A 13,470-nucleotide genomic window follows, 5' to 3' on the forward strand; every position below is an offset into this window, starting at 1 on the left:
TTATTCTGCTGGAACATCTTGCTGTATGCTGTTGCCCCTAGCAATAGGGATGAGTCTTTTTTAAGGCTATTATTGAGCAAATAAACATCTGCTTTAAGAAGATTGCTTCATCTTGTGACCTACAGGGTTATGCCAAACATAGCCCCGTCCTCCGGCTGTCCAGGGACGCACCTAATGTCTCCAAGTTCCGCCTTCCGCCAGCTACCGGTAGAGGCCTAGCAAGTGGCTAGTGGGGATTCGTCAACACCACAGAGGTGTGGTAAGGCAGTGCGTCGGCACATACAGAGCAGAACCGTGGTTCCAAACGCCACGGCAGGTTAGGAGTTTGGTGGTGGCAGCATAAACCCGCCCCCAACGCAGTGGGTGGAGTCAGTAACAGGCGGTTACTGACGGTAAGCGGGAATCCCCTATGTGGTCAGGCCTCGTGTAACCTGACCCTCCATTCTGTGCGCAGGAGACGGGACGCGAAATCGGTGAGTGCTTTCGTACGGGACCGTCCTGTCACAATATACAATACAATTTTATTAAAAAAGAATAAAAATAGGATTTTGGTACTTACCAGGTAAATCCTTTTCATTGAATCCATAGGGGGCACTGGAGTACTCTTGGGATTTGGACCGCTTCCACAGGAAGAAGGCACTGAATAAATTAATTTTGAAACTACTCCTCCCCTCCATATCCCCGAGTACCTCAGTGTTTTTTACTGAGCCGAACAGGAGCGATAGAGAGGTTGACAATGGAGAATTAAATATAACATAACGGACAACAATAAGGTTGACACAACATTACTGACAACTAAACAGTTGACACCATAACCGATTAGAACTTGTTAATCTGAACCAGTCGGTGAAAATGTGTTACCATAAGATCTTCTGAACTTACCCCACACCAGGTAAACTGCTCTGGGTGGGCGTCCAGTGCCCCCTATGGATTCAAAGAAAAGGATTTACCTGGTAAGTACCAAAATCCTATTTTCTTTTTCATCCATTAGGGGTCACTGGAGTACTCTTGGGACGTACCAAAGTTTCCCCCGTGGGCGGCAGAGCTGTTTGGCACCTGTAACACTAGGCGGCCAAAGCTAGATGCTGATGCCGCAAATGTATCAAACTTGTAGAAGCGCACAAACGTGTGCACCGAAGACCATGTAGCCACCCGGCAAAGCTGTGTCGTTGAAGCTCCATGACTCGCTGCCCATGACGTTCCCACAGCACGTGTGGAATGAGCTGTTACTGATGTAGGCGGCTATAACCTAGCATGAAGGTAAGCCTGACGTATGGTCAGTTTAATCCATCTGGAAAAGGTCTGCTTAGAAGCTGGCCAACCCATCTTGGCAGCATCATAGAGAAAAAACAACGTATCCGTCTTACAAACTGTCAACGTTTGGGATACATAAATGCGTAATGCGCGTACCACATCCAACCTACCAGAGTCTCCTGTTAACACAGGAACTACTATTGGTTGATTGATGTGAAAAGATGACACTACCTTTGGTAGAAAAGCGGAATTCGTCCGAAGTTCCGCTCTGTCATCATGAAACACCCAATACGGTGGCTTGCATGACCAAGCACCCAAATCTGAAACACGCCTCGCTGACGCTAAGGCTAAAAGAAAAATTGTTTTCCAAGTGAGAAATTTAATATCCACTTGTTGTAAGGGTTCAAAATAAAAAGACTGTAAGAAATCTAAAACCAGATTCAAGTCCCATGGCGCAGTAGGTGGAGTGAATGGAGGCTGAACTCTGAGGACACCCTGCATAAAGGTGTGAACCGACGGCAACAGGGCCAATCTACTTTGAAAATAAATTGACAACGCCGATATCTGCACTTTTAGTGTGGATAAACTCAGACCTCCATCTAACCCCATCTGTAGAAATAACAAAAGACGGGAAAACTTAAAAGATGATGTCGGAACTTCCGAGCTTCACACCAACCTACATAGGCACGCCAAATTCTGTAATAATGAGCTGCCATAACCGGCTTCCTAGCTCGTAACATGGTTGGTATAACCGATTCTGGAATGCCCTCTCTTCTTAAGAGGGCTGTCTCAACAGCCACCCCGTCAAACGCGGCCGCGCTAAATCGGGGTAAAGGAACGGACCCTGCTGTAACAGGTCCGAACGTAGTGGGAGCAGCCAAAGACCGACTGCGAGTAGACCGCGGAGATCCGAGAACCAAGCTCTCCGAGGCCAAAGAAGCGCCACTAGTATGACTGTGACGGACTCTCCTTTGATCCGTTTTAGCCACAGAGGGAGCAGCGGAAACGGTGGAAACAGATACACGAGACTGTATGGCCACGTGATTGTGAGAGCATCCACCGCCACTGCCTTTGGATCTCTCGTTCTGGACACGAACTGGAGCGTTTGATGATTGTGGCGAGATACCATCAGGTCCACCTGCGGGTAACTCCACTTCTGGACCAGCATGTGAAACACTTCTGGATTTAATGCCCATTCTCCTGGATAAAAATTCCGACGGCTGAGATAATCCGCTTCCCAGTTGTCCACTCCCGGAATGAATACTGCCGACAATATCATTTGGTGATACTCGGCCCAATAGAGGATTCAAGCTACTTCCCGCATTGCCATACGGCTTTTCGTTCCTCCTTGTTTGTTGATGTATGCGACCGCCGTCGCATTGTCTGACTGCACCTGAACAGCCTGAGCCTGCAGCATGTGCACTGCTTGTCGTAGCGCATTGTAAATTGCCCGGAGTTCCAGGACATTTATAGACAGCAAACTTTCGTGCTCCGCCCAGAGACCCTGGAGCTTATAATTTTGAACTACAGCTCCCCAACCTCTGAGACTCGCGTCCGCCGTGAGAATTATCCAATTCCAGGCGCCAAACCGTTTCCCTGCGGTTAGATTCTGTACTTTGAGCCACCAGAGTAGAGACACTCTCGCCCTTGGAGACAACCTCACCCTGCGGTGCAGATGCGAGCCCGACCACTGAGCGAGCACATCCAATTGAAAAGGACGTGAATGAAGTCTTCCGAACTGAAGCGCTTCAAAAGCCGCCACCATTGTGTCAAATAGGCGAATGCACAAATGAACTGAGACTGTGCGTGACTTGAGCACTAATTGTACAAGATGACGAATGACCTGTACTTTCTGTTCGGGTAGGTAAATTCTTTGATTTACCGTATCGAGAATCATACCTAGGAATTGAAGTCGTTGAGACGGAATCATTCAGGAATTCGCGTAGACAATGGTAGGAAATCAGATTTTCCCCCCCACTTGGTCTGCGATCTATCTCGTTTGGAATCCGACTCCGCCTGTTAGGAACGTAGCCAAAGTGGACATTATGCGCAACTAGCGAAGCTGAAAACGCAAGAACCAACTGCCAACGTCCAGAGAAGCTGTAGGCAGCAAGAAGTGTAAGGTGGTCTTTATTTAGGGCAAACCTGAACTGGAGTGCCCTGCCACTACAGCCTTGTTACCTCAAACCCTTACCAAGGCAGGGCGAAGCAACAGCCCTACTGCTGTGTAGGGTACACTCCGATAGGTAGTTAAACGCCCAATAATTGCAATTGTCTCTCATTGGAAATTGTTCAGCCTTCGCTGAGAACCTGACGTACTGGCCTGGTGCTATGAGGGCTGGCGGCGAAGCGACCGCAACAATCTAACTGAAACAGTAACAAAAAATATTTTTATTTTTTTCCCCCCAGGCAGTACATGCCCCCGCATTCCCCCCAAAGAGGACCAGTAAGGGTCTGTCTGTGCAGTTTTTACGCAGAGTACTAACCACGGCAACTTAAACGAGCCAGGTAGGACCTACAATCTTGTTATCCGTAGTCAGATGCGTTATACATTGTGCCACTGGCCCAGATTCGTATTTGTCTGACACACTGTGTGACCGACTTTGCAGCGAAGCTGCTTGTTTGACTATGCATTAGACTTAGTGATCATGTACCCCAACTAGTAAGTACACCACGGAAGTAACGTATGTATAAACCTGCATTACCGTGCATGTGGTTACCAGCAATAGTAAATCTTCCTGCAGAGTCATGCTGTACAAAAACAATTAATAAATGAAATTCCTAACAACACCCCGCTCCTCCAGAGGCTGAGTGTTGTAGGGCAGCAACCTCCGGGGAAAGAACCAGGAAGTAACATTAAAAAATGGTGTCCTACCATGTTTTTTTTTTTTTTAAACACCTGTTCCAGGATCTGAACCAGTGTCCATGCAATCACAATGTTCACTGTGGCCGGGAAGCCTAACCACTTGGCTACAGAGCCACCTGTAAAAACAATAAGCAAAGCTGCTGCAGGTGAGGCCTGAACTCACCATGTTTGCAGTGCTCAACAGATACTGTTTAATAAGCACTGTGTGCTGACCAATTAGTCTTGCTTACTGCAAAATAGATTTTTAATGTCAGCATATTATATATATAAATATATATATATATATATATATACACACATACATACAACAATGTATATTCACACATACTCAGACCTTAATAAATATATATATATATATATTCCATATATGCATACATACACATATATATATTATATACCCATATACATATATCCAGATATATCCTGATACAGAGGTATAATAATTCTTAGAAGTCTGAAACTAAATGTGACTTCACACAGGCTTAAAACCTGAGATGACTGCTGCTTAACCGCAGCTTAGTTAATGGGCCCTATCTAGTGGCCGGCGCCGGTAACGCGCTCTAGGGAGCAGGCTCTGGGGAGCTATCATGACTGTAAAACCTATGGTAGGTTTATATTGATAGTGTAAGCCCAAACTGAGCTAACCAGAATGTATCTTTTTTAACAGTTTAAACTAGCATGCATTAGTATGCAATCTAGTTGGATCACCAGTTTCCTCCCAGATGGCAAAACAATATGCAACACTGCTTAGCTTCCAAGATCAGATGAGTTTGGGCGTATCCAGTGTGGTGTGGCTGTAGATTAAAAATACCTACAGCACCTTGTACTCCCAGGTGGCTAACCAGGCCCAACACTGCTTAGTTTTCAAAATCAGATGAGATTGGGCGTATCCAGTGTGGTGTGGCCAAGTGAATTAAGCCAAAGCTGCTGCAGGTGAGACCTGAACTCACAGATACTGTTTTATAAGCACCATGTGCTGACCAATTGTTATAACATATCTTACTTTACAACAGTGAACAAAGCCAGTATTTGGCTGCCACGGCCATGATTCAGATTTGCAGTCTTTAGGATAACATCATTATAAACAGTTATGATATAAATAATAGTAAGAGAAGTGAGTGTATATCCATGTAATACACTCTTAGACATGGCAGGGAAACAGCTTATTAGTAATTGCTGGTGTCTTACTCATTATGCAGACAGACAATACAAAAAATACAAAGACAGACAACTTGCACGACTCAGTAAATAGCACTAAGGTGTCTCTATAAATATATATCTGGCCAAGTGCAGTGCACGCCAGCAATATGCCTGATCCAAATTCCCCTTAACACCCCTGCGCCTTCAATGGAGGAGAGATGTAACACAGGAAATTCTGGAAATACAACAGGAAAAACAACAGGAAGCATGGTTAATATGTCCCCATGCTCACAGTATAACACAAAGTGCCGACTTATAATTATGTAAGCAGATTTAAAAAACATCTTATGCTGCATTCAAACCTGCACATATAACTTGTATCCTGTTTAAAAAAGACTTCATAGCCTATTGTAATACATATGCAGCGCTGCTGTATTCCCTTTATCAATAAGAGTTGAAACATGAGATTTTATCCAGTGACCCTGACATTTCTGTGTGCAGGGAACATCACTGTGGCAGCAAAGTTAGTCACTAGGCTATGGAGCCTGCCTTTTACAACTCTCATTTGTGTGCCCCCCCCCCGTGCTCCGTGTACCGTTCTCTATACACGGCAGCATAAACAGCGGCGCTGGAAGCGGCGGTGGGCGGCTGAAGGCAGCGGCGGGCGGCCACACATACACAGTATCCCACACAGCGGGGCGGCAGCGTGAGCTGACCGCCCCGATCAACATACCTGGACCCCGTGGTGAGGGCTATGACGGGGCTTCTTCTGTAAGTTCCGTCCAGCCTTTACTGCAGGTTTTAGTCCTGCACGTGGTAGTGAGGGAGCTCTTTTTAGAGAGGCCCGACACCCACAGCTGCTATAGCAGCCTTCACTATCCCGGACCCACGCCTATTGGAAGGGGGGAAGGGATGTGGTAAATCGTTGAAAAACTTAGAAAAAATTCCAATGAAATGTGGACAAACTCCACAAGCCTTCTAACTGTGTCGAGCACAGAAAAAACACTGAGGTACTCGGGGATATGGAGGGGAGGAGTAGTTTCAAAATTAATTTATTCAGTGCCTTCTTCCTGTGGAAGCCGTCCATATCCCAAGAGAACTCCAGTGACCCCTAGTGGATGAAAAAGAAAAACACTTTTGTAAACATTAGAACAAATGTTTATATTGGATCATCAATGATTACACCATCGCGACCATCACAACTTGGGTGGCCACATGGAAGGTAAGGGGCTGCTTTTGTACATTTCTCCAGTGGCTGCTAATCTCTGCAGTAGGGGGTGCTGCCGGGCTGCCCAATCAGTAGTGAGTGGCAGCACGGCTGGTACTGGGGTGAGGGAACCAGGAAGTAGAGGGACTCTGATAGTAGCATCTGCTGGAAGATTATTTTCCCACAGTTGGCATTTCTGACTGACTGCATTAGATGCAACCATGTTGGGGAAAGCCCAGCCTGATATTGTCACATCTGATGTGACCATGACAGGCAAGTGGTCAAAGATAATTTAGAAATGTACACTTAACTCACTATTTGCAAGATTCTCTAGTTGTACCTAGAATTAAACAGAAAACTAAAGAACCAGTAAGATTTATGAGTACGTTTAACAATAATTAGCGGGATAGTAACACCATACTGTATTACAAAAACACTGGACTCTTCCTCAGACAGATTCTGATCTTGCTGCTATTTTAATATTAAGGGTACAAACAACTTGGCAGAGATCTCGAAACATCAAAGATAACTTTGTCATTTATAATCAAGTATGACTCCCAAGTTTTAAAAAAAGGGATCTTATCATTGTTAACCATGTAAAGCATATAATTACATGGATCCACTATAATGGTTTCATGACAAATTTCTACATAAATGGAACTTTATGGATCATATCAAAGGTACCTCGTTGGGTGTTGTTTATCACCTAAAATGCCCATGCTGCAAAGGGGTCTGGGACTGAGGGTCGACAGCACAAAGGTCGACACACCTTAGGTCGACGCCATTTGGTCGACACACCTTAGGTTGACATGGACAAAAGGTCGACAGGAACAAGGTCGACATGGAAAAAGGTCGACATGAGTTTTTTATGGGGGGTTTTGTGTCGTTTACTTCGTAGAGTGACCGGGAACCCCAATTAGTGCACCGCGTCCCCTCGTATGGCTCGCTTCGCTCGCCATGCTTCGGGCATGGTGCCTTCGCTTCGCTCGGCACACTTTACCGTTCCAATCGTAGTCCACGTGGATCGTTAAGTATGAAAAGGTTCAAAAAAAGAAAAAAATCGTGAAAACGCATGTCGACCTTTTTCCATGTCGACCTTGTTCCTGTCGACCTTTTGTCCATGTCGACCTAAGGTGTGTCGACCTTTGTGCTGTCGACCTGGAGTCCGGATACCGCTGCAAAGTGTATATACAGTAGGTAAAACCACAAGACCTGTAAAAGTCAGAATACTGCTGACACTATTAGGAATACCAATCAAGATATGGCTAAATAAAAAAAACCACACCCATAGCTAGGCATTTTGTAAAGTAGAATAATGACCCTCAAGGGCTGAAGGCATCTGGAATTAAACAGATTTACCTTTAAATCCATGGAGGACATCTGGATAAAGAATTACTGAAATGTTGAGGTTGAGTATCCTTTATCCAAATTCAAAATTCCACATTTTTGGGTCCCCTACTGAGATAATGACATATATATTATGTGTACATATAGATATGTTATATAGATATACAATATAATATACATGTATATGTGTCATTATCTCAGTAGGGAAACCAAAAATGTGTAATTTTGAATTTTGGATAAGGGATACTCAACCTGTGTATATATATGTATTGTGTGTGTATTTACTGGGTCTGGGACTGAGGGTCGACAGCACAAAGGTTGACACACCTTAGGTCGACACCAATTGGTCAACACACCTTAGGTCGACATGGACAAAAGGTCGACATGGACAAAATGTCGACAGGAACAAGGTCGACATGGAAAAAGGTCGACATGAGTTTTTTATGTTTTTTTGGTGTCGTTTTCTTCGTAGAGTGACCGGGAACCCCAATTAGTGCACCGCTTTGCTCGCCATGCTTCGGGCATGGTGCCTTCGCTCCGCTACCGCATCGATCGGCACACTTTACCGTTCCAATCGTAGTCCACGTGGATCGTTAAGTATGAAAAGGTTCAAAAAAAGAAAAAAATCGTGAAAAACTCATGTCGACCTTTTTCCATGTCGACCTTGTTCCTGTCGACCTTTTGTCCATGTCGACCTTTTGGCCATGTCGACCTATGGTGTGTCGACCAATTGGAGTCGACCTAAGGTGTGTCGACCTTTGTGCTGTCGACCTGGAGTCCGGATACCGTATTTACTTAATACATTTTATTTATTATTCATTAATAGTTTCTTAAGCTGCATACACACAGAGCGATTATATAGTCCATATCGCACAGAATCATAGTGCATATCGCACCGTGTGTATGCACTTGCGATGCTGATGCACGGCCCGTGGGATTGGCATTGCAAGAAAATATAGTTTGTGCAGGCGTAGCCGATACTGACTACATGCCTCCGGGCACAATGTAGTTAGAATCGAGCATTAGCCTGCATCGGTGCATGTGTACGCACCTTTATACAGCACAGCAAATTCCATTGTGGTAAACATTTGGAAAACACAGTGATAAAACAAAACAAACAATTGGAAACAGTGATAAAACAAAACTGCGTAATAACTGCGTAATAACTGCGTAATAACAGACACACATAGAGATTCTTGGTGGGCTATATGATATGGTCACACAGTGAAGAAAGAGAAAATATGTGAGTATATGTGTGGACTCTACAGTGGGGATGCAATTGGATAGGAAAGTTTATGAAGGTTATGTGGGCGGCTCTGGAATTTGATAAGCTTTCCTGAAGAGGTGAGTTTTCGTAGAACACTTGAAGGTTTGGAGACTAGTGGAGAGTCTTATTGTGCATGGGAGGGCATTCCACAGAGTGGGTGCAGCCCAAAGAAAGTCCTGCAATCATGAATAAGCGTGAATAATGAGTGTGGATGAGAGAAGTAGGTCTTTTGAAGAGCAAAGAGATCGGGTATTTTTAGATAAGCGATGTACATTGGTGTAGTTTGGTTAATGGCCTTGTGTGTCAGTAAAGTATTTCATATTGAATATGGTACAATACAGGTAACCAATGAAAGGAACTGACAGAGTGAATCCGCAGATGATGGAAGATTAGCCTCGCAGCTGTATTCAGAATGGATTGTAGTAATGACAGTCTCTTTTTGGATTTTTTTTTTAATGCATGTAGCAATACTTAGCGTGGAGATTGAATGTGAGAAGCAAAGGACAGTCAGAGACGAGGATGCCTAGGCAGAGAGCTTGTGGGGTAGGATTGATTGTCAAATTCTCAACCATAATACATGATGGCTCTCATTCCGAATTGATCGCTCGCTGGCTAGTTTTAGCAGCCGTGCAAACGCTATGCCGCCGCCCACTGGGGAATGTATTTTAGCTTAGCAGAAGTGCAAACGCATGTGCAGCCGAGCTCTGCAAAAACAGTTAGTGCAGTTTTTGAGTAGCTCTGAACCTACTCAGCGCTTGCGATCACTTCAGCCTATTCGTGTCCGGATTTGACGTCATACACTCGCCCAGCGAACGCCCAGCCATGCCTGCGTTTTTTTCAGAGACGCCTGCGATTTTGCAAACACTCCCTGAAAATGGTCAGTTGACACCCAGAAATGCCCCCTTCTTGTCAATCTTCTTGCGGCCGTCAGTGCGACTGAAAACTTTGCTAGAACCTGTGCACAACCACAAAAGCCTTTGTACCCGAAACGTTGCGCGTGCGCATTGCGGTGCATATGCATGCGCAGAAATGCTGATTTTTAGCCTGATCACTGCGCTATGAACAACGGCAGCTAGAGATCAACTCGGAATGACCCCCGATATCAAGTTGGTTACTACTATTGGTTTGTGGAAATATAATGAATTCTGTTCTGGAAATATTAAGTTTGAAGTGGTGAGATGACAAGAGGAAACAGCAGAAAAGCAGTGACATGGACCAATAGAGATGGTGACAAATCTGGGGAGGATAGGTAGATGATCTGTGTATCATCTGAGTACAGATGATACTAAAATCTAAAAGAGATAATTAGTTTGGCCATGGATTTGGTATAGTGTGAGAAAAACAGAGAACTGAGCCTTGCAGTACTCCAACTAATACAGGATTTGAAGAGGAGGTGGATTTGGAGAAGTTGATACTGAAAGAGCGAGTAGATAGGTAGGAAAAGGCTGTGTCCTGAAGACCCAGAGATTGTAGTGATTGTGTGAGAAGAGAGAGGTCAGCAGCATCAAAAACTGCAGACAGATCGAGGAAAATAAGGAGCGAGTCCTTTGGACTTATCAGATCATTCACTAATTTAGTAAGTGCTATCTCTAACTATGGGGGTCATTCCGAGTTGATCGTAGCTGTGCTAAATTTAACACGGCTATGATCATCTTCCCTGACATGCGGGGGGACGCCAAGCACAGGGCTAGCCCGCCCCTTCTGGCCCTACCCCCCCTTCCTTCCCGCACAAGTACAAAAGCATCAGACAGCGGCAATGCTTTTGTACTTGTGGAGTAACTCCCGGCCAGTGCAGCTTCTGCGGATGGCCGGGAGTTGATCGTTGCTGCCCCTGGTCGCAGCAGCTGCGTGTGACGTCACGCAGCCACTGCTGCCACCCCCCGCAAGGTGGTCGGATTGCGCCCCTAAAACGGCGGTCAACCGCCGCCGTGCCACCCCCTCCTGCTCAGCGGGCCACCTCTGCCTGTCAATCAGGCAGAGGCGGTTGCTAGGGAATGACGGCCTTTGGCCGCCCGGCATGCACCGGCGCACTGCGGCACCGGCGCATGCGCAGTTCCGAACCGATCACTGCACTGCGATAAACTGCAGTGAGCGATTGGGTTGGTATGACCCTCTATGTTGGGAACGAAAGCCTTATTGAAGTGGATCTAATAAGTTGAGTTAAAAAAGTGTGTGAGGCGAATGTAGGCAAGTCTCTCAAGTAGCAACGAGGGGCATGGGAGCTGAGAGATGGGATGATAGTTTGAGAGAAGTTTGAGTCAGAAGTTTCTTTTTTCAGAATAGAAGTAATCACTGCATGCTTGAACAGTGAAAGGAATATACCAGTAGAGAGAGAAATGACATTTTAGTTCACAGATAATTTTTGTACTTTTTGGAATCGTACATCAAAGATTAACTCATACCATAGAGTGATGTGTTCACACTTATGAGACATATGTTAATATAACTCGCAAGACTCCATGGGCAAGATGTATTAAGCCTGGAGAAGTGATAAAGCAATGATAAGTGCAAGGTGATAAAACACCAGCTAATCAGCTCCAATATGTAAATTTACAGTTAGGAGCTGATTGGCTGGTGTGTTATCACCTTGCATTTTATCACTGTTTTATCACTTCTCCAGGCTTAATACATTTGCCCTCATATTCTCCACTGTTAAATAACAATAAAAATCTTGAAATAGTACTGTATTTGTCACATTTCTTACTGTCAAAATTATTTGTCACATTTTTTTTATTGTAATATGCCAATAATCCTGGACTAACACTTTATAATCTTTGTTTAATATTATATAAATGTTGCTTATACACTGGAATGAATGTACTTTCTCTTTTATATTATCACAGTACTGTATATGCACAGTTTATTTACACTAATGTACATACAATAAATGCATAAAACACATTTTCCAATATCCACACAGTTTATTATTATTTTATTATTACTAATTTATTTAGTACCATTCATCATTATTTAGTCTCATATTTCACAATATATTTCAACTTATATCTCACATGATTTGTCACATTATTCTTTAGAATAATAATCACTCAAACTAATTTACTAATTTATTTTTTCACACTAGCAATTGATAGCTGATGATTTGTTGGTTAATTATAATCATAGATTTATATATTTAAATAATTTATGAATACACATGTATAATCTAATGTACATCTCACTATATTATATTATTATTATTTTTTTATTATTATTATTATTATTATTATTATTATTATTCAAATTATAATAGCAACATGACAGTATTTGCATTATGTATATAACTTATATAACTGTTAACAGTCTTATATTTCAATATATATATATATATATATATATATATATATATATATATAGTCCACGGCACTCCTATAGCCCAAAGGTAGAAGTAATAAACAGTAACTAGCCAGTGCCCTCCAATGGTCAATGGTTACAGTGGCGCTGTGTCAAATACAATACAATGCTGGGTATGGCGGCACTCACGGCTATGAAATGAAGACAGACAACGGGTCTGATGTGCATCAACGTTTCAATGTTATAGAAACATTTTCTTCAGGATTTCGTCCTGACGAAAATGTTCTGATATATAAATGTTTTAATATATAAATATATCCTACTAAACCATTGATCAGCTTATATTATGAGGCTTTAGTGATGCAGAAACTTTCTGAATATGACTATACAATTACTGCACATATAATCAACTTACAGTAACGCCCCCAATATCTGACATGCAGGAGATGATTATTAGACACAATTATTAGACCCCTATGAGTGCTAATAGCTAAATTAAGCTTTTTATTTGTTAATAACAAATGTGCCTGAAAATGTAAGGACATTTCATATACAGGTAAAATATTGGCATTCATTTTTATTTGCTAAAACATATATTTTATGGGACAAACTTCATATTATCAGAAGCTGTACAGCCATAAGAAGTCCTTAATTAATTAGGATTCAATGATTTCAGGTGAACATATTAATGAAATTTCACTGAAAACAAACAAATACATATAAGGTTACCATACTAAACCAGGACACAGATAATCTAGCTGCTTAAAACCAGGTGAAATGCAGGCTTAAAGTCAGCCAGCCACAGAACCTGTGTAAATCATGAGTGTTCTGGCTAAAATGGATAGTATGGTAAGAACAGACAGACAGACAGACAGCTAGCTCAAGTCCAGAACATGGGACCCCCCAGGCTAACATAACTAAACTGCTTTAGTTAACCCATAAATGTAAAGATTAATCTAATTGAAGCACTGGTCCTGAATAAGGGGGTTGAGAAATGGGACATCAGTAATACTAAAAGAAGATGTAGCAACCAGTGTGAAGAGTGGAGTAGTGGACCAGAAATTGCCCATAGCTACCAATCAGCTTTGAGGTACCCTT

General features: G+C 43.1%; 1 protein-coding gene across 1 annotated transcript in view; it reads right to left on the reverse strand.

Annotated features, from left to right (window-relative positions):
• Window positions 1–13,470, reverse strand: part of LOC134934547 (dual oxidase 1-like) — a 435,381-nt gene that overhangs the window by 70,727 nt on the left and 351,184 nt on the right. The window lies entirely within an intron of this gene.

Source organism: Pseudophryne corroboree, chromosome 6, assembly GCF_028390025.1.
Source record: "Pseudophryne corroboree isolate aPseCor3 chromosome 6, aPseCor3.hap2, whole genome shotgun sequence".
NCBI classification, from domain to species: domain Eukaryota; kingdom Metazoa; phylum Chordata; class Amphibia; order Anura; family Myobatrachidae; genus Pseudophryne; species Pseudophryne corroboree.